Consider the following 22166-nt stretch of genomic DNA (forward strand, 5'->3'; position numbering starts at 1 on the left):
CCACATTAGCTGCTGTCGAGGATTATTCCAATATATTTTAGTGTGTTGGTTAATTGGATAGGACGGTCATAAATGGTAAGGTAAAGGTCATGGAGGTGAAAAGTGGGGTTGGTTCTTCCTGTAATTATTGCCTGGGTTTTGGAGCCGTTGATGTTGAGGAGCTGTTGATTACCCCAGGAGGTAAAGTGATTTAGGTGGATTTGCAGGGATCGTTGGGACTTCTGGAGTGTAAGGTAATGGGTAAGCCTCTACCCGAGCGCACTCACTTCACCAACGTCCTTCCTGCCCTCTGCAGGCGCCATGGCGCCGCCAAAGATAAGCTCACGAGCAAAGCGAAGTCGATAACGTGCCGCGCACCAATTTCACAGGCCAAATATAATCGGTTAATCACATGCTCTCCCGAAATGTACTATTAAAACAAGTTTTGTTAAACAAGGACTGAACAGTGAGCGAAATAATACGCAATTGCACACCTGAGGCAAGGCTCATTGCCATGCTCTTATGGCACAAAATGCTAATTCTAGAAACCTTCAGTGAACTGTTAAACTGGATAGCTTGCATAACGCGGTGAATTCTAAACTCACGGACTGATCGAATGAAACAGTAGTAACATACAAAACAAATTTATACTGTTTTTAACGCATTGGTGCCGGCCACGGTGGTCTAGCGGTTCTAGGCGCTCAGTCCGGAGCCGCGCGACTGCTACGGTCGCAGGTTCGAATCCTGCCTCGGGCATGGATGTGTGTGATGTCCTTAGGTTAGTTAGGTTTAAGTAGTTCTAAGTTCTAGGGAACTGATGACCATAGATGTTAAGTCCCATAGTGCTCAGAGCCATTAACGCATTGGTATATTCTAATTGTGCGTTTTCTTCAGATTTTTGGGTACGCTAAGCCTCAAAAACCTCTGAAGATCTTCGCCATTGCTGTAGTGAAACCCCCGGATTATCTAGCGCTGTCTCCCGACGGACTGGTTTATTCATCGTTCATGTAGGCGATGGTGCTTAGTCTTATTGTAGTTAGTCTCACTGATGTCTTTCAAGAGCGTAGAGCTGTTTTTGAAAAAGAATCACATTAGCAACTGCCGTGGTCAGTCTTGTGACAACGCTTCTGCAACGAAAGTAAAGTTCAGTAGCTGCCAAGTGTTTGATGCTGGCGGAAAATAATTTATTAGTATGGTAAACTTGCACTGCCCATTCACTCAGTCTTCTGACTGGTTTTATGCGACCAGCCACGAATACCTTTCTTGTGCCAACCTCTTCATCTCAGAGTAGCAGTTGAACCTTACGTCCTCAATTATTTGTTGGACGTGTTCCAATCTCTGTCTTCCCGTACAGTTTTTATGCCCTCTAGGGCTCCCTATGGTACCATATCTTAAGACATGTACTATTATCCTGTCTCTTTTTCTGTCTGTGTTGCTATATGTTCCTTTCGACGCCGATTCTGCGGAGAACTTTCTCATTCCACATCAGTCCACTTAAATTTCCAACATCCATTTACACCATAACAGATATTTCAATTGTCTTTTTTCCAGTTTTCCCACAGTCCATGATCCATACAATGCTGTGCTTCAAATGAACATCCTCAGAAATGTCTTTCTCAGATTGAGGTCGATTTTTGATACGAGGAGACATTCGGCTTTTTATGTCCTCTTTACTTATTCCGTCATGTGTTGTTTTGCTTTCAAGGTAACGGATTCCCTTGACTTCGTCTACGTCGTAGTTACCAACTTTAATTTTTTGGCCAGTCTCATTTCTGCTACATGCCTACCTTATTACTTTCATCTTTCTCCGGTTTACTTTCAATCTGTATTCTGTATTTACTGGACTGTTCATTCTGTTCGAAAGGCGTTGTGGAAAATTTGAGGAGGCTCCGTGCACAGTTTGAGAAAGAAACTCTATCGAAAACCGACTCGTATGAACGGCATAACACTTCTGTGACAGGACTAGTAGCTGTGGAAAACGTACCCCGCCAAAGACGATCACGGACAAGCGTCACACCAGACAACATTCATGCAGTACAGGACCTTACTTCAGAAGATCGGCGAACAAACCTATCCGAAATTACTTCTCCGGTAGGAATAAGCTAAGAAAGTTGTCAGCCCATTGTCACTGACGATGATTCTCCTGCACAGCGACTGTCCTGCTTCCATTCTTCCCATGGCCCTCCACCGCAAAAAGTCTTCTCTGTGCCATACTGCACCGTCTGTGACTCTGTATACAGCGTTTGTGGATGTGGGACTACACAGTAAACACTACCCCATTTGATAGGTGCCCTGACGTCATCGTTGGCGTCGTTGTCCGTTCACCGGAATTGTATCTTCTGTGTAGAACACGGTCGTATGGACATCAATTGACGTTTTGTACGATTATATTATGAATTAGACACAGGAAAGGGAGATAGCAGACTGTTGCTTTAATTTTGAACAAAAATGGTTCAAATGGCTCTGAGCACTATGGGACTTAACATCTATGGTCATCAGTCCCCTAGAACTTAGAACTACTTAAACCTAACTAACCTAAGGACAGCACACAACACCCAGCCATCACGAGGCAGAAGAAATCCCTGACCCCGCCGGGAATCGAACCCGGGAACCCGGGCGTGGGAAGCAAGAACGCTACCGCACGACCACGAGATGCGGGCTATTTTGAACACCAGTATATAATCTTTCAGTTGTGTGTTTCCATCTCCCAAAACTGCAAATGTGTCCCATTATTGGTTCAAATGTTGCGACTTATTAAACTAGATCAGGTTTACATGGATCGCACTGTACTGTCGCACTGCTGTGTCGGCAGAGAGACGATGCTGTCGTCTTCAGCGATGACTGCTGACTTGGCTGAACAGCACTGAGCTCAGACGTAACTAAGCGAGCTGATGCAGTGGTGTAGGGAAACTCTTCTGGCCGTGTCTGCGCCAACGTCGTTCGTTCTTCGTTGTTTCTGGCAGCAACCATGTTAACTTGTGGTTTTATTGGGAGACACCAGCCTTGTCTTTGCACTCTCACTTCGGACAACACGACAGGGAGACTACTTAGAAAAATGAGACATGTGCTTTTTTTGCTTTAGTTGATCCAATAACTTTACAAAAAGCCATTCCAGTTCATATTTGGTCTCCCATCGCATATGTATTATTTTAAGGTTTACAATTTAAACAGCGACCTTTTAATTCCAGAGCAGCCAAGTGTCTCAAGATAATTACTTTTGACAAGACAGCGCTCTGTGGTTTTTATCAGCTCCATGTTTAATTGGCGTTTAGAATGAATCTCGTGGTAGCGATGGGAGTTACGAGCTGGTCAGCTATAGAGGTGGCGGTATCTAGCTCGAAAAGCAATAAATAAACAGTCGCCGCAAATCCAGACATCAGCGAAGCTTCACCAGAATCTGTAGATATGAGTTTCTCTAGCAGACCGACCGATTCACGAGGAACGTTTTGTATATCAGTATATATCATGAATTAATCATTCGGCCGTAGATAATGCCACCCGTTAGAACCTGGGGCAGGTTACTACTACCTCGTGGTTGTAATTAAAGTTCAGCTACTCAGGATAGTTCAATGAGGGCTGTAATTATCGTATGACAGCGAAACTTCGTTGATATGCTAATGCGTTAAATCAGTTGTGGTCACCAGGCGAAAATCTGGCGCAGTACTTTGTTTGTATGACCGCATGACATCAAGGCTGTCATTTGACAAGCTACGAGTGTGGTTAGAAAAGTTCTCGGAATCGCCACGAGAGGTCAGCGCTAGCGTAACGAGTTGTTCACGTGATATTCATTGGACTGTTGCCTGTAAAGACGTGCTACGTCAGTGCTCTTGGAAGAGAGATGTGGCGGTGACGTGGCTCTGTTTTTCCCGCGTAGTGATTTGTGAAGATGGAAGAAGTCGAGATTCGAGCAGTGATTATGTACTTCGTAAAGAAAGGTATGAAAGCAAAAGACATTCATGCCGATTTCCAGAATACACTGGGTGACTCTGCTCCTTCATATTCAAGTGTTCCCAAGCGGACAAATGAATTTAAATTTGGTCGGGAGAACTTAGATGATGATCCGCGCAGTGGTCGGCCAAGATGTGTCACTACTCCAGAAATCATTGCAAAAGTGCACAAAATGATCATGGAGGATCGCCAATTGAAAGTGCGTGAAATGCACATCTGAAAGGGTAAATCCCATTTTTATTGACAGTGCATAGGGGAATGATGCGGGAGACCCGCACCGCCGTACTAGGCAAGGTCCTAATGACGGTGGTATGCCGTTGCCTTCCTCCGATCGTAATGGGGATGAGTGATGACGATGAAGACGACACAACAACACCCAGTTGTATGTGGGAGAGAGTGTCTAGTAACGATACATCGTGGTGGTGAATACTTCATACGAATGTTGCATCCCAGATGATGATTGGTATCGAAGTTACGTAGCCAATGGTATGCATACCAATTTTTGAGTATGATTTTTACCCGTGTTCTGCGGCAGAGAGTGCTTAGGTGACAATATTGCGGAGAATAGGGTGTTTCCCAACGACGTTGCAAGGTACAAGGTACCTCATACCATGTTGCAAGGCGAAGAGTGTTCTGTACCAATTCTGTGTGGGAAATCGTGTTTAGTACCAATGCTGCATGGCACAGAGTGCTTCCTATCAGTATTTCGTAGCAGAGAACGCTTCGTACTAATTTTGTGTAGCAGAGACTGCCTCGTATAAAGGTTTCCTTTCAGAGTGTGCTTTGTGCCAACATTACTAGACAGAAAGTACTTCTTACAGGGGAAACTCTCCATCACATCCCCTCAGATTTATTGGTAAAATGGCGCAGTGAGCAGCTCATCAAGCATGAAAACAGGAAGGAGGTGTACTGAACTGTGGAAAAAAAAAGGAAAATGGAAGCAATGAACAGTCCAAGCTCTAGATGTGCAACATCGAGCGAATTGGAAGAACAATAGTGTCGTGGATGTGTGGTCTCCGTGTTGGACTACAAAGCAGGAGACCAATGTTCAAATCTCTCTCGTCCTCACCCCTCTCCATTTTTTCCACAAAATTATGAACTTTCTGTCCAGTGATTGACGTGTCTGTTCTCCTTCTGTAGCCTTGGCAATTTTCATACTATACATTAGTTACAGAATGCGAGTCATGTGATAAGGATATTTTAGGCTAGTAAACAAATGTGATAAACAATGAGAGCAGGCAAGATGCTGCGTAGACCGTTCGCAGAAATGAAAACAACAAATAAACAGATGTGAACTGTGTTACAATACATATATTCAAGAGTCGAAACTTCCAAAACGGAACGCAGGAGTCATTAAATGTGGTACATGTGTAGTACATACGTCTGAAGGTCCCTTCCTTACATCTCGCTGGTAGCACACTGGACTCGCATTCGGGAGGACGACGGTTCAATCCCGCGTCCGGCCATCCTGATTTAGGTTTTCCGTGATTTCCCTAAATCGGTCCAGGCAAATGCTGGGATGGTTCCTTCGAAAGGGCACGGCCGACTTCCTTCCCCATCCTTCCCTTATCCGATGAGACCGATGACCTCGCTGTTTGGTCTCTTCCCCCAAACAACCCAACCCCCCTTACATCTCGCTCTTGCAAACGGACGTCACACCACAACACAGATACCAATTTGAATACAGCAAACAGACAAGTCAATGACCGGACGGACAGTTCATAATTTCGTGGGAGAAAAAATTGGGCTCGGGGGAATTTGAACACGGATCTCGCACTTCGCAGTCCAATACCGCGACCACATAATCACGACACCGTTGCTATTCAAATGCACTCGTTATTTTACATCTTGATCTTTTACCGTTCAGTGTTTCTATTTTGCTTCTTTTTCCATAGTTCAACACGAATTCATCCTGTTTTCACGCTTGATTTGTGTTCAGTTTTGGTGGGCAATCCACTGGGTCATCGTAGCACTAAATTTGGGGGAAGGGGTACAGTGGGAGCTTCCTGTGTTAGCCATGTTAGCAATGTTGCGTGTGAGAGAGTCTTTCGTAGCAATGTTGCGTGGTAGAGAGTTTTTTGTGCCAGAGTTGCGTGACAGAAGGTGCTTCATACCATTGCTGCATTGAGATACTTCGTGGCAGGGGGTGCCTTCCACCCGTGTTGCGTCGCAGAGTTTACTTCGTACTCATGTTGCATGACAGAGGGTGTTTCGTACAATATTGTGAGTCGAAGAGTGCTCCATACCGATTGTGCATGACAGAGGGTGTTTTGTACTAATGCTACATAGCGGAGGGTGCTCCGTCCCGATTTTTCGTGGCAGAGGGTGCATCCTACGAAAGTTGCATGGCGGAAGGTGCTTCTTAGTGTTGTTACGTTGGGAGATGTGGGGAAATGTCACACAGAAAATGTAGCTCACAATGGAAAATTGGAAATTTGTGGTAAATCTTGTGGGACCAAACTGCAGAGGTCATCCGTCCCTAAGCTTACACACTACTTACTCTAACTTAAACTAACTTACGCCAACGACAACACACACATCCACGCCCGAGCGAGGACTCGAACCTCCGACGGGGGGAGCCGCTCGCGCCGTGACAAGGTGCCTCAGACCAGACGGCTACCCCGCGCAGCTAGCTCACAGTGGACTGCGGCTGAAGTATGGCGGCTGGCAAGTTGTGGGGCGGCTGGTTGGAATATTTTTTCTTGTTATATAAATTTAGAATGTAATGTAGAATAGATGCATTTCCCTGCCGTTTAACCATATGTGGGGCAGCAGGTGGAATTAATAGTTATATAAATGTTCCTATTATTTATGCTGTCTTTTGCCGTTCTCAACACTGGCTCTCTGACTACAATATTGGCAACCAGATAGTGATTAGCAAAATGTGAAGCCTGTAATTAGAATTCCTAGTGCCCACTTCATCTGAGAAATATACTTATAGCTACAGCTTATAGCTCTGAGGAATTAGGAGATTGTCTGGGATTCATAATCAAAAACGAACGTGAAAAAAAACTTCGTTATATTCTGAAAGTCACAGATGAAAAAAAAAAGAATCCACACAATCTGACTAACAGAACAGTTGAGAGTCTAATGCGCTGATGCAACTATAGCTGTCCAAATTAAAGGTTTAAATGAATGCTCGCCATAATTTGATGATAATGTTCATCAAACGCCACGCTAAATAATGGTAGAATGTCTGTCCCGCGGTGGCACGTGAAAATACGACATACACAAACTGAAGATATATCATTAAAGCCATCCCAGAATTAACACTTCACTCGAAAATGATTTCATGGTTACGCGTATCCCGAGTAACTTAATACGGCACCCGAGGCTGTTTATAGCAATGATACCGACGCGACGCGACTCCCGGCACAGATGGTGTGCTAATCCGCGTCTGGAGAGAACTGGGGCCTTACTCCTCGCGCAGCGTTCTTATATATAAAGCCGCGGTGCGGACGGCTAAGGGAACGCCTGATCAAATCGGTTCTCCCGACTAGCCGTTGGGCTAGTAATGCACCACTATAAGTCATTGAATAAATCATAGCTCCTTTTGCTGATGGCCGATGAAGCTCTCAATTTAAATGTGCATTCAGCACACAGGTAAGTAATCATAATAAAAGTCTGACGTGGCTAAGTAAAATATTTTGGGCGAGAGAATTAATTTAATTACACTACACGCAGTAGACGAGCTCTGAACTTGCCCTTTGGAGATACGCTATCGCTATAGTTTAATAGTTATTCAATTGAAATTTCTCACATTTTTATGATTATAGCGGATCTCCATTATACTTAAATTTTAACATCCTAGCCTTATTTATTAGCCTACTTAATCTATCTTGCTTCCTTAATTTTTAAGACAAAAACCAGAAAATATTGAATTTCAACTAAAATCTTAATTTGTGAGATCCAAAGTACTGTTTCTATTAAATTATTATGAAAAAGGAATCTAAATATAAATTTTTAAGTCTCTAGCTCTTTACTGTTGCGCCAATGATTTTTACAGAAAAACGTCCAAATTTTGAAAATGGTTGAAGTTATTGAACTGACATTCAACACATATTGATTTAGTATTACTCCTGACGTGCCAGAAACGTTTCAGGTTATTTACTTGATTTTTAAAGTATTGCGCAACATTCATGACATCGGAGCTAGTTACAGTGGACTCGGCTGGCACATAATGGAAAGACTGATGTGAATTTATAGATTTCATAGATCAAATTAAACATGCAATGCGGCAGATGCATTGTAGCGGCTCCTTTAATTACCCCATTGCCTAGCTAGCTAGCTAATTAGGATGAGATATGAGGAATGTTCCTGTCGTGACACATTACTGCGTCGGACATGCTAACAGAGCAAGTTGTTTCTAGCGAACTGTTGCATCTGGAGGGCTACGTTGATCAACCCGTAACGAGAAGGCACAGCAAACTTCTTGCAATTTCCCTATCTCAACAGGAGAAGGTTTGCTGACCTCGTGTCTTGTAAAGCTATCTCGATGTCCCCATTAGTTTCCTTCTCCGTTAGCTGCAGAGTCTAACGTGCATATAATCAACTGTGAATGATAGAATGGCGAATGGGGAAGTCTAAACGCTACTGCACTGAAAGTCTCGAAATATAAAGGATGCCATGTTGCTTATTAAAAATGCGGAATAAACAATTTTTAGAGCCAGCCTCATGGCTATACTAGAATCTAAGTTCGCGGAATCTAGTTGGTTGGTTGGTTGATTGATTCGAGGGGAAGGGGTGGGGGGGGGGACCAAACAATGAGGTCGTCGGTCCTATCGGATAAGGGAAGGATGCGGAAGGAAGGCGCCTGTGCCCTTTCAAAGGAACCATCCCTGAACTGTCTGAACCGATTTAGGGAAAACACGGGAAACCTAAATGAGGATGGCCGGACGCGGGTTTGAATCGTCGCTCTCCCGAAAGCGAGTCCAGTGTGCTGACCACTGCACCACCTCGCTCGGTGGGTATCTAGTCTTCACTTAGTGACTATCATTGCATGTTCACAAAATTCGGCATATGTCTTTAATTTGCATACGAGGTCGAACACAAGCGATATCGTATATGAATTTTTCTTAGGCACTGTTAATCACTGACTCAGTTTTACATGTAACTACCACCATGCACTGCACAAATACTTGTTGCCTCTCCAAAAAGTAGTCCATGCCTGTGGCACAAACGTTTCCAGAAACTGACTAATGCTTTCATTTAATCTGAACCATATAAAATGTGCACTCACATTAAGTACATGGTGTCGGCGTGAAAGTTAGTTCTAGGCTGGCTCGTGACCTAGATTCAGCGTTTCGCGCGTGCTTGCACAGGGCACGTTTCTAGTTGGTTGGTTTAGTCAGCCAATGATTGATAAAAAGATACAGGATTATAATTATAATGTAAGCTTGATTTTGGTTTCTGAAATGTTAGTTGGGAAGCTGTCAGTGTGGATAATGTCAACAGTCTAGTTAGACACGAATATAAACATTTAAATATTTGATGTTAAAAACAAAATTATGCGTTTGCCGCCAAGCCTCGCTGTGCGAATCACCGCATTCTACGTAGGCTCCTATACGACCCGATTCCTATTCTCAGCTACTTTCCCACGCTTTGTGACCATCTGTCGCTTTGTTGGCTGGAGATTGTTAAGTGCTTGCTGGCTTACAGCAGCGTGAATATTGCTGAATGGTGAAATCTAATAAAATGTGGTCTGACATGGGGCATAAATGACACAACGTGAAGCATAACACTAATTGATTCCCACTGTGCATTTCTCAACAAGTTGGATACTCTAACCAATGAAGAAAGAGTAGCTGCAGCTCATACCTTAGGGAAATGAACTGATTCAATTCAAGGCTTTTTACCACCAGTTTCAAAGAGATAGTGAGGCAAACGAAAAAGTAATTAATCAGGAGAGGTTTATGTATAAACCCCACCTTAAGAAGAGTCAGAGATTGTTTTCCCAACATTAAAGTCGCTCTAAGAATGTACCTACCATTTGTGAGGTCGTTTTCAAAATTCAAGTTTATCAAAAACAGGCTTCTAATTTCCACGTTAGATGACAAAATAATTCACAAACACATTTTTATAATCAGAAACACAGTCTTGGAAAACTGATTTTATTGTGTGGTTAAATTTGTGTCATCTTAGAGTGAAATATAGAGGGTGCCACATGAGAACCTCCATGATTTCCAACTGAAATTTTAGAAAAACAGTGAGACTTAGATACTAACAGTTGCTGGCATCCCATAAAACAACTCAAAATGTTTTGTGTGAAAAGATCAATACTGTGGTATTCTTTGTCGACTTTAAAAAGGCATACGACTCGATATACAGGAAAACATTATTTATTACCTTCGAAGAGTTTGGAATTAACAAAAAAATAAAATAAAATAAAAATAGCGAGTGAAATCATTAACCAGATTACCGGCTACCAGCTCAAATATCAAGTTCTTCGGAGAAATTTCTGATCCGTTTTAAATAATGACAGGAGTCGAACAACGGTGTGGATTATCGCCAGTCCTCTTCAGTATCTTGCTGGAGAAAATAGTGAAAACCGGGGGAAAGGCTATGAATACGCGTTGGGAGGGTAAGATAGAACAGAATCGAATACACTTCACACTGCCGACATTCCCTTAACCTTTATTTTTGAAATATTAACGATTTTTCGAACTGACGATCTACCCTCTTGAGTGGATGCCAATGGAAACATGACGCAAGGGAGCGCAGGGGTTTGTAGCTCATTGCTAACTTAATCGACATGGGCTGTCCACTTTAAAATGTAGCCGATACAGAATAATTATTCTACGTCTTTTACGACTATAAAGGGCTCCCACTATGGTATTAATTACAAGCAAGATATTTTAAAATTTTAACTTCCTTGCTGCAGTCCCCTTTGTGCTCTAGGCCCCTAACATTGACAGCTTGCACGTAAATGGCACCTTGCATTTAGCGGCGTACTGCAGAACTATGTTGCGCAGATTTCAGTTATGATGATGATGATATTTGGTTTTTGAGCCGCTCAACTGAGCGGTTATCAGCGCACGCACAAATTTCCAAACTTTATACAGTCCAGTATCGCCACTTTCACGAATGATGATGAAATGATGAGAACAACACAAACACCCAGTCCCCAGGAGGAGAAAATGTCAAAATAGCGCGAAAGGACGCATCAGTGGCCAAAGAACAAGTTTAGCTGGCAAGAACTGCGGTGTGTAAGGCAAAAAAGGCACTTGCAACTCTCCAAAAGCAAGGCAAAAAAGTAGTTCAAGAAATGCAGGAAATAATCAGTGAGGCGACGAAGCGAATTGAGAACATAGAAATCAAACAGGCCAAAGTCTCTTACGTTAAAGATCAGCAGACCCAAGTCGCCGCCCAACAAAACGAGACGGCGAACGACGTTCGGCAGGCACATGAGCGAGCCGCGCAATTTCAAACACAGACTCGTCCGGTAGAGCACCGTCGAGAGAATCACATAAGTGAAGAATATGTTTTGCGACTCTCCGAACCGGTATATGAGAACACACCCCCTGCACAAGGACGAATGCAGCAGGAATATGCTCCTGCCGCGGCGGAACGCGTAATAGAACACGTTCCGTCGGTAACATGCAGCCTGTCAGAGAGCGAGCCGGAAAAGAATTGTACACGTCTACGGAGGTCAGAAACGTTATTATGTGAATCTGAAAACACAAGGGGACACCATAACAGTGCAAGAGAATCGTTTGGACACGGATACATGGAATCACGCGCTGCAGACGAGAGGGAACCTTTCGACCACAAACTTTTCTTGACCATCCAGTATTTTCAAGTCTACAAGGAGGCAAACAACGCATTACATCCAAATACCTGGATGGCGCAGTACGATCACGTGCTACCGGAATCTTGGCCACTGAAGTATAAGCTACAGTTTATCTGTGGTTCCTTAGAAGGGTCGATTGCAGAACATATGCGCGGAGTTACGGACTGTGCGGCTGGTCCCGGCGGAGGTTCGAGTCCTCCCTCGGGCATGGGTGTGTGTGTTTGTCCTGAGGATAACTTAGGTTAAGTAGTGTGTAAGCTTAGGGACTGATGACCTTAGCAGTTAATTCCCATAAGATATCACACACATTTGAACATTTTTTGGAGTTGCGGAGAGTTTTCGCTCCTACCAAGATTTTAAAGACTCAGTCCTGTCAAATTCTTCGAATCCCTGGTCAAGAAGAACCGATTCTTGGATCGATCGTACAGCCCCAAGACAATTATATGGCACTGCTACAATACCTTTGCGTTATCAGCAACTGCTCATCGGTAGATGCAGCGATTCAATCGAAGCATTCAAGAGTGCGCTGTGCCAACTCGGGTACGTGAATGGTATTCACAACTTGCGGGAAAGATGTAGAAATAATGACCATAACTGGCCAGATTCGGCAGAGAGGAATGACATCTACATCTACATTTACATTTATACTCCGCAAGCCACCCAACGGTGTGTGGCGGAGGGCACTTTACGTGTCACTGTCATTACCTCCCTTTCATGTTCCAGTCGCGTATGGTTTTCGAATCTCTTTAATTTTACATTCGTAATCTCCTCGGGAGGTATAAGTAGGAGGAAGCAATATATTCGATACCTCATCCAGAAACGCACCCTCTCGAAACCTGGACAGCAAGCTACACCGCGATGCAGAGCGCCACTCTTGCAGAGTCTGCCACTTGAGTTTGCTAAACATCTCCGTAACGCTATCACGCTTACCAAATAACCCTGTGACGAAACGCGCCGCTCTTCTTTGGATCTTCTCTATCTCCTCTGTCAACCCGACCTGGTACGGATCCCACACTGATGAACAATACTCAAGTATAGGCCGAACGAGTGTTTTGTAAGCCACCTCCTTTGTTGATGGACTACATTTTCTAAGGACTCTCCCAATGAATCTCAACCTGGCACCCGCCTTACCAACAATTAATTTTAAATGATCATTCCACTTCAAATCATTCCGTACGCGTACTCCCAGATATTTTACAGAAGTAACTGCTACCAGTGTTTGTTCCGCTATCATATAATCATACAATAAAGGATCCTTCTTTCTATGTATTCGCAATACATTACATTTGTCTATGTTAAGGGTCAGTTGCCACTACCTGCACCAAGCGCCTATCATCTGCAGATCTTCCTGCATTTCGCTGCAAGTTTCTGATGCTGCAACTTCTCTGTATACTACAGCATCATCCGCGAAAAGCCGCATGGACGAAATGGGGGAAAACATCGATCGAATCGAAACCAGAATTCAAACTTCAGTGGGAATAATCAGTCATCATGGAAAAATAGCGCGCCGAGTGGCTGCGCGGTTTGAGACGCCATGTCACGGCCTGCGCGGCCCCTCTCGTCGGAGGTTCGAGTCCTCCCTCGGGCATGGGTGTGTGTATTGTTCTTAGCATAAGTTAGTTTAAGTAGTGTGTAAATCTAGGGAGTGATGACCTAAGAACCTTGGTTCCTTAGGAATTCACACTCATTTGAACACTTGAACTTGGGAAAATAGAAGAAGACGGGGAAATTATAATCATAACTACAACAACAACTACCGACGAAACGGAAACTGGAGAGAGCGACAGAACTCGAACCAAGGCCAACAGGATTCTAGGGACGAACAGCAAAGCAATAGCAGGCCCTACAACGGTCAAGGTCAATGGAGTAACCATCGTAGCGAATGTGTGGAACTGAGGCCACATAACCCATCGCAGGGGTCACGCAGAGAAAATTCAACCAGGAATTATACCATTCGTAGAACAAGGGTACATAGTAGATTTATAGATCGGAGAAGGTGCAGTATGGAAATAGTCTCCATGGATGAACAGTTTAACGTAATTTATTGTTGATATTGCGTTGCTTAGCGTAATTTCCCATTTGTTGTATTTCGGTGTTTACGATATTCTATCGCAAAGTGTTTAGCATAGATCATGTCTGTCTTTGTTTTTGGAAAATAAATGTTGTCAGTAAAATACATTTTGCATACATTCTCAGTCATTTTTACATAGCCCGCAAACAGGTTAACTTTCATTGTGGCGTCCCATGCCTGGATAACTTTGAAGCAACCACAACCGGTCGTCAGAAGTCTTCCCAAATGCGTGTACCAAAGCAGTCTCAGGGTGGTTTAGACAGAACAGAGACACGTGTACAACATGTGGATGTAGACCAGAACACGATAGGCTTAGCAGGTCCGCCCAGGAAAAGAGCACAACTTGTTCGGGGCAGACCTGCTTAGTCGATCGTTTCCTGCTTTACATCTGCATGTTGTACCCGTGGCTCTGTGCTCTGTACACCGTGCTGCGCCTGGTTTAGTACATGTGAAATGCTTTACGTATTTTGTAAGACTTCTGGCGACCAGATGCTACGTCCAGACGCTTCTTGTTCTTATTTAATAACCAACATTCAGAAGCGATTTCTGAACTAGAAACGCGCTGTTTAATCTATCCTTATATACAGAATGTAGATCGTGTTACACGTACCTAGTTTGCGCGGTAGTGGTGAAATACTAATAATTTGTTTATCCAAGCAAGAAGTACTCATGACGCCAGTTGGATGTTTGCGGCATGCCGCCGTCATGGTGTTGCAGTTTTTATAGCCAGCAAGGTAAGAACGAGCAGACCGACGGCAACTCAGAATACGGTACAGGTAAATGATTTTTGCAAACAGTAATCTCTTGTGCGATGTGACCGCTAGATCAAGGCTGTATTTAGCATCTAATGAAGATATAACTTTCCAAAGCTACGTGAAATGGAACAAGTAGGTAAGCTCTTTAGTGAACAAGGCCAAGATCGACTACGATTTATTTGAAGTATTCTCATCTTTAAAGGAGACCGCGTAGAGAACCCTAGTGCGACCATTCCTGAGTGCTGCTCGAGTGTCTTTGAATCTCACCAGGTCGAACTGAAGGAAGATGTCGAAGCAGTTCACAGGCGTGCCGCTAGATTTCTTTACGTTGCTTCCACCAAGACGCGAGTGTTACAGACATGCTTCGTGAACCGAAATGGGAATCCCTGGAGTGGAGACGCCGTTGTTTTCGTGAAACATCATTGCGAAAATTTAGGGAAACTGCATCTGCGGCTGACTGCAGAACGATTCTACTGTCGCCAAAGTACATTTCGTCTAAGGACTGCGAAGGAAAGATATTAGGAACGTACGGAGGTACAGAGACAGTCGTTTCTCCTTCGCTCAGTTTGCGAGTGGGATATGGAAAGGAATAGTAGTGGCACAGGGTACCCTATGCAAAGCAACGTAGGGTGACTTGCAGAGTACGTACTGTACATAGATGCAGATGTAAAGTCTCCCCGGGTGAAATGTAGTGTGGCGCCTGTCATGATAAATTCTGTAATAGATAACCTGCAAAAATAGCGTTTTAGAAGAACTATAACATGGCCTTTACCTAAGATATTGCATCATTCTTATTAATAATACAGACACTACAATATCGTATTTATTAGCCGGTACCAGGCAGCTGCTTTCCTTTAAAATGTGTGTATTAGTCCACGCTGTAACGCAGGAACGACGACGTATGGAAGTTTGGGTGTGGCCCTCGACAGTGCGTGGATAGCCCAGGCGGTTAATGGCTCTAAGCACTATGGGGCTTAACTTCTAAGGTCATCAGTCCCCTAGAACTTAGAACTACTTAAACCTAACCAACCTAAGGACATCACACACATCCATGCCGGAGGCAGGATTCGAACCTGCGACCGTAGCGGTCGCTCGGTTCCAGACTGTAGCGCCTAGAACCGCTCGGCCATACAGGCCGGCCAAGCGGTTAAGGCGAGCGCTCGCGTAAAGCGTGGTCGCTGCCGTCATCCCCTTATACAGCCAGTGGTTGTTCTTATTCGTAACTGCGAGTACATTTCATGTACGGCTTTAAAGGTATATTGTTTATAAAAGTTTACTATGCATTGAATTTATGAGATTAAAATAATGATGTCATTAAGGTACTCACCATTATTTACGACATCGCTATTTTTACATGAACAGCAAGCTGACATCCTTGTCCTTGCAGATATCTATATTCCAGTTTTAAAAATATCATACTGTAGCTGGAAGCAATTGGTAGACATCATTTATTCCGAAATAGCATCTGGCGTCTACCAATCGTCAGTTGTACAATTACAACCAAAAATATTTCTAAAATAATTGCGTAAAAATGTTTCTTATAAAAACGCGTTCGTCGTTTTGAAAGGTCTCTGTTGGATTCCTTTCACGTTAATTTTTTTAAAACTGTTGTCATTTATGGCACACATTCAGCTTTTAAATTTACTGTGGTGTTTCTGACTCTATCTGGGAGGAGACTGAGCAGTGGAACGTGTTACTTTTACACATAAACAAGAACGATCTGTCACACTACTACACTTTAAAACACAGTTAATATGTAATTCATGTCACACAGTCTCATACGGAACATACATCCGCTTTCTTTTATATACTGTATATGATAAGATACTGTCATTCCCCTTCCATTCTGTGTGAAAGGATGAATGAGCAAATGTATTTCTAGTTGCATGCTTGATAGTAGCAGACAAGCCGGTCTGCTAGAGAACAGTAGGACCAACGTCGGAGCAGGTAGCTACACTTTCTAAAAGCAAAGAGGTTTCTATTCTTAGTGTGGTCCTGTCCGTCCCTTGTCATGTTGGTATAGGAAGCTGCCTCTCTGGTCACTTCCGTTTTGTATCTGGAAGCACCCTCGGTAGGGGCCCACAGCAGTCTGTCTGCGGCGAGCGTCTGAAGTGGTAAGATCTCCGGCTAAGTGCGTCTCTGCTAAGTTCAGCCTAACTGAAAATTTAATCACCTTTATTTCAGGTTTAGCTCTAAAATATCTAATGTTATCTTAAATTGCAATGCAGTGTAATTCGAGTGTGAAGTTCAGAATATCCTCCAGTAGTTGCTTTGTCACTATTTTGTGAGTAAAGTGGAACCACGTGTTGATGACCCGTAACTCTAACTAAGATCATCAGTCTTAAATGCGAATGTGCGTGAGATTATAACGTCTCGTCTTGACAATATTTTTCAATATAGCAACTTCTCTTTATGTTCAACCCACGCGGGGTGTTCTTTGTGAGACCAGTACCACGTGCTTATATAATTGTTTGACCCATCAGGTTAATAGTAAGACGATAGTAACCAGTTCGAGGTTTTTCTTTTGTAAATTGCGTTTCGATGTAATTTATTTTAATTATTAAAATTACTGTGGAGTTACACTCTTTGTGTAAACCAAGTTGACCACGTGAAGCATGTGCTGTAATCATCAAAGTAGGCCTCAGCTATTCTTTTCGGGAAGATTTTACAGAGAGTTAGTATGAATTTAGTATACCAGTGTGTGGTAATTTCATGACGGACAGAACTGCGCTACGAACGTAACTACTTTGGGTGAAAATTGAATCGGTTGGTTGTGGTTAATTTTCTCTTGCATATGTTTCAACGTTCTTCGTGTGTTATTTTATGAATGCAGTGTTGTATGCAATCTCCCAATCTTGGCTCCATATTTGATGTGTTCCGTAAGATTACAAACTCACATTTTCACAATCCTAAATAAGGCACCAGTTTAGTTATGAATCAAGTGTAATATGCTGAAATTTTAACGGAACAATGATCAATGTTAACATAAATGTCCAAATATAAACTGATTTATTTATTTTTATTTAAATTCTCTTTATATATATATATATATATATATATATATATATATATATATATATATATATATATCACCGGTTGTTGTAAGATGACTACTAAAAGATTATAATTAATGTTAGTGTGGTTGGAAATTTGGTAAGCTAGACTGGATACCTAGTGAAACAGTTACTCAGTAATGCAAGGTTAACTTCCCCAGATAGCTCACGGCTTTTAACCCGCTTTTGTTGTCTTGAATATCAGCACCGCTTTCAGAACAAATTAATGCATCAACATTACAGTTTTTTTAAGTGTATATCTTTATTTGACGTTTGAATTGTCCGATGAAATGCTCAACATGGTCACCTCTCCTTGCTGTGACGTTAAGAACCAGTGAGTTACGTAATTATTTATTAGTTCGTACAACGAAACCAGCTGTGTCCGCAGCTCGTAGTCAGTGGCTAGCGTTGTTGCCTCTGGATCAGGGGTCCCGGGTTCGAATATCGGCCCTTCTTGGATTCCTGCGATCTCTTTCATGACTCCATCTATTCCGTCTGTGACCGTTTTTATGACTAATTTGTGTCTTTCCTGCTTCCGTCTGGCCGGCCGGCGTGGACGAGCGGTTCTAGGCGCTACAGTCTGGAAGCGCGCGACCGCTACGGTCGTAGGTTCAAATCCTGCATCGGGGATGGATGTGTGTGATGTCCTAGGTTAGTTATGTTTAAGTAGTTCTAAGTTCTAGGGGAATGATGACCGCAAATGTTAAGTCCCATAGTGCTCAGAGCCATTTGAACCATTTGGACCTCCTTCTGTCTCTTTTTCTCTGTCTCTTTCATTAAATTGCATGTGAGCCTCAAACTGAGATTCACCGCTAAATCTCCAGGTCTAGAAGAAAGAGATTCCGTCGTTCTGTGACGTTTCATTCGTGATTCTGGTCTGCCAGTTTCATTCAGATGGTTCAAATGGCTCTATGGGACTTAACATCTGAGGTCATCAGTCCCCTAGACTTAGAACTACCTAAACCTAACTAACCTAAGGACATCACACACACCGAGCGAGGTGGCGCAGTGGTTAGCACATTGGACTCGCATTCGGGAGGACGACGGTTCAATCCCGTCTCCGGCCATCCTGATTTAGGTTTTCCGTGATTTCCCTAAATCGTTTCAGGCGAATGCCGAGATGGTTCCTTTGAAAGGGCACGTCGATTTCCTTCGCAATCCTTCCGTAACCCGAGCTTGCGCTCCGTCTCTAATGACCTCGTTGTCGACAGGACGTTAAATACTAACCATCACCACCACATCACACACATCCATGCCCGAGGCAGGATTCGAACCTGCGACTGTAGCAGCAGCGCGATTCCGGACTGAAGCGCATAGAACCACTCGGCCGGCGCTAGTTTCACTGATGGTGCGTCTTGTACCAGCAGCGCATACGTTTCGTTCTGCAGCGGTCGCCTGTTCACTTTCGTCACCTGACTGAGACATGTCGTCATACTCTGCAGGTTCTACGTTCGACATTTCTGCCCGGTCTGCAGCTGCATTTACCTGAGAATCCTCTGTAATATCTGCTTGGTCATCGCTAATAATCTGACGTGGACCCATGGTTAACAAAACACAATTACTTCCACTACTCTGTAGTAAACGTGCCTTGCTTCTTGTAATTATGCACTCTAATTCTCACCAAAACGAATTTAAAACTACATATTCCTGTGCCACACGGATTCTACTCTAAATTACGCTCCCGTGAGCTACTGATTCCTAGTTCGTGACAACGAATTTAAATAACAGCACGCTTGTCTGTGCTAACAAACAAAAATCTCTTCCCAACAAATCCGCAGCCGGCCGGTGTGGCCGAGCGGTTCTAGGCGCTTCAGTCTGGAACCGCGCACCCGCTACGGTCGCAGGTTCGAATCCTGCCTCGGGCATGGATGTGTGTGATGTCCTTAGGTTAGTTAGGTTTAAGTAGTTCTAAGTTCTAGGGGACTAATGACCTCAGATGTTAAGTCCCATAGTGCTCAGAGACAGACAACAAATCCGCACAACGCCGTTAGAAACAAACAATCAAGTGACACAGAAGTCACAACCACAACATGAAAATACGCACGTACAATAATTAAATATTAGTACTATGTCTAGGCGCCAGCAACGCGAATCTATTCTACCCAGTGCACCACATTAAACATGGGGAACAGAACCTTCACTAGGCAACACTATCTGCAATCTAACGGTCACAGAAGATGGCATCAATTCAAAATTCTGCGCAAGGGACGTCAAATTGAATGACTACGCTAGGCAACGCGATCTGATGGTCACATAGGTGCCATCAATCCGAGATCCTGGCAGGGGACGCCACAATGGAGGTTAACCCGTTGGTCTGACTATATAAAATGTCTGAGAATATATGCAAAATCTAGTTTACTGACAACATATATTTTCCAAAAACAAAGACAGACATGATCTATGCTAAACACGTTATGATAGAATATCGTAAACAACTAACAGATAGTTTAAGACCACAATGGACAAGTATCCTGGGTGGCAGAAGTGAGCCAAGTACTCTGGCCCTTAAAATGTGGATAATGCAATCTGAACCAAACTGACGCTGAGCAGACTTTGATCGATAATCTACAGAAGATTTGTATGTTCTAACAAGGCCGGAGCAGCAGTACGTTACCCTGTTTACTTACAAGGGAACCTCCCCATCGCACCCCCCTCAGATTTAGTTATAAGTTGGCACAGTGGATAGGCCTTGAAAAACTGAACACAGATCAATCGAGAAAACAGGAAGAAGTTGTGTGGAACTATGAAAAAAATTAGCAAAATATACAAACTGAGTAGTCCATGTGCAAGATAGGCAACATTCTGGAGAGTGTGGGCGCAGGAGCGCCGTAGTCCTGTGGTTAGCGTGAGCAGCTGCGGGACGAGAGGTCCTGGGTTCAATTCTTCTCGGTCAGAGGGTTTAGCTACCCTTTGTAACAAAAAAACTGAGTGAACGAATCAACGATCAACCTGATCAGGCGTCATCGGACGTCCGCGACGAACAAATTCAACGAACAATCTAGAACAATATGAGATTAAAAAAAAAGTAGTCCTGTGGTTAGCGTGAGCAGCTGCGGGACGAGAGGTCCTGGGTTCAATTCTTCTCGGTCAGAGGGTTTAGCTACCCTTTGTAACAAAAAAACTGAGTGAACGAATCAACGATCAACCTGATCAGGCGTCATCGGACGTCCGCGACGAACAAATTCAACGAACAATCTAGAACAATATGAGATTAAAAAAAAAGTAGTCCTGTGGTTAGCGTGAGCAGCTGCGGGACGAGAGGTCCTGGGTTCAATTCTTCTCGGTCAGAGGGTTTAGCTACCCTTTGTAACAAAAAAACTGAGTGAACGAATCAACGATCAACCTGATCAGGCGTCATCGGACGTCCGCGACGAACAAATTCAACGAACAATCTAGAACAATATGAGATTAAAAAAAAAGTAGTCCTGTGGTTAGCGTGAGCAGCTGCGGGACGAGAGGTCCTGGGTTCAATTCTTCTCGGTCAGAGGGTTTAGCTACCCTTTGTAACAAAAAAACTGAGTGAACGAATCAACGATCAACCTGATCAGGCGTCATCGGACGTCCGCGACGAACAAATTCAACGAACAATCTAGAACAATATGAGATTAAAAAAAAAGTAGTCCTGTGGTTAGCGTGAGCAGCTGCGGGACGAGAGGTCCTGGGTTCAATTCTTCTCGGTCAGAGGGTTTAGCTACCCTTTGTAACAAAAAAACTGAGTGAACGAATCAACGATCAACCTGATCAGGCGTCATCGGACGTCCGCGACGAACAAATTCAACGAACAATCTAGAACAATATGAGATAAAAAAAAGTAGTCCTGTGGTTAGCGTGAGCAGCTGCGGGACGAGAGGTCCTGGGTTCAATTCTTCTCGGTCAGAGGGTTTAGCTACCCTTTGTAACAAAAAAACTGAGTGAACGAATCAACGATCAACCTGATCAGGCGTCATCGGACGTCCGCGACGAACAAATTCAACGAACAATCTAGAACAATATGAGATAAAAAAAAAGTAGTCCTGTGGTTAGCGTGAGCAGCTGCGGGACGAGAGGTCCTGGGTTCAATTCTTCTCGGTCAGAGGGTTTAGCTACCCTTTGTAACAAAAAAACTGAGTGAACGAATCAACGATCAACCTGATCAGGCGTCATCGGACGTCCGCGACGAACAAATTCAACGAACAATCTAGAACAATATGAGATAAAAAAAAAAGTAGTCCTGTGGTTAGCGTGAGCAGCTGCGGGACGAGAGGTCCTGGGTTCAATTCTTCTCGGTCAGAGGGTTTAGCTACCCTTTGTAACAAAAAAACTGAGTGAACGAATCAACGATCAACCTGATCAGGCGTCATCGGACGTCCGCGACGAACAAATTCAACGAACAATCTAGAACAATATGAGATAAAAAAAAAGTAGTCCTGTGGTTAGCGTGAGCAGCTGCGGGACGAGAGGTCCTGGGTTCAATTCTTCTCGGTCAGAGGGTTTAGCTACCCTTTGTAACAAAAAAACTGAGTGAACGAATCAACGATCAACCTGATCAGGCGTCATCGGACGTCTGCGACGAACAAATTCAACGAACAATC

The sequence above is a fragment of the Schistocerca americana genome, chromosome 6 (genome assembly GCF_021461395.2).
Source record: "Schistocerca americana isolate TAMUIC-IGC-003095 chromosome 6, iqSchAmer2.1, whole genome shotgun sequence".
Classification (NCBI taxonomy): domain Eukaryota; kingdom Metazoa; phylum Arthropoda; class Insecta; order Orthoptera; family Acrididae; genus Schistocerca; species Schistocerca americana.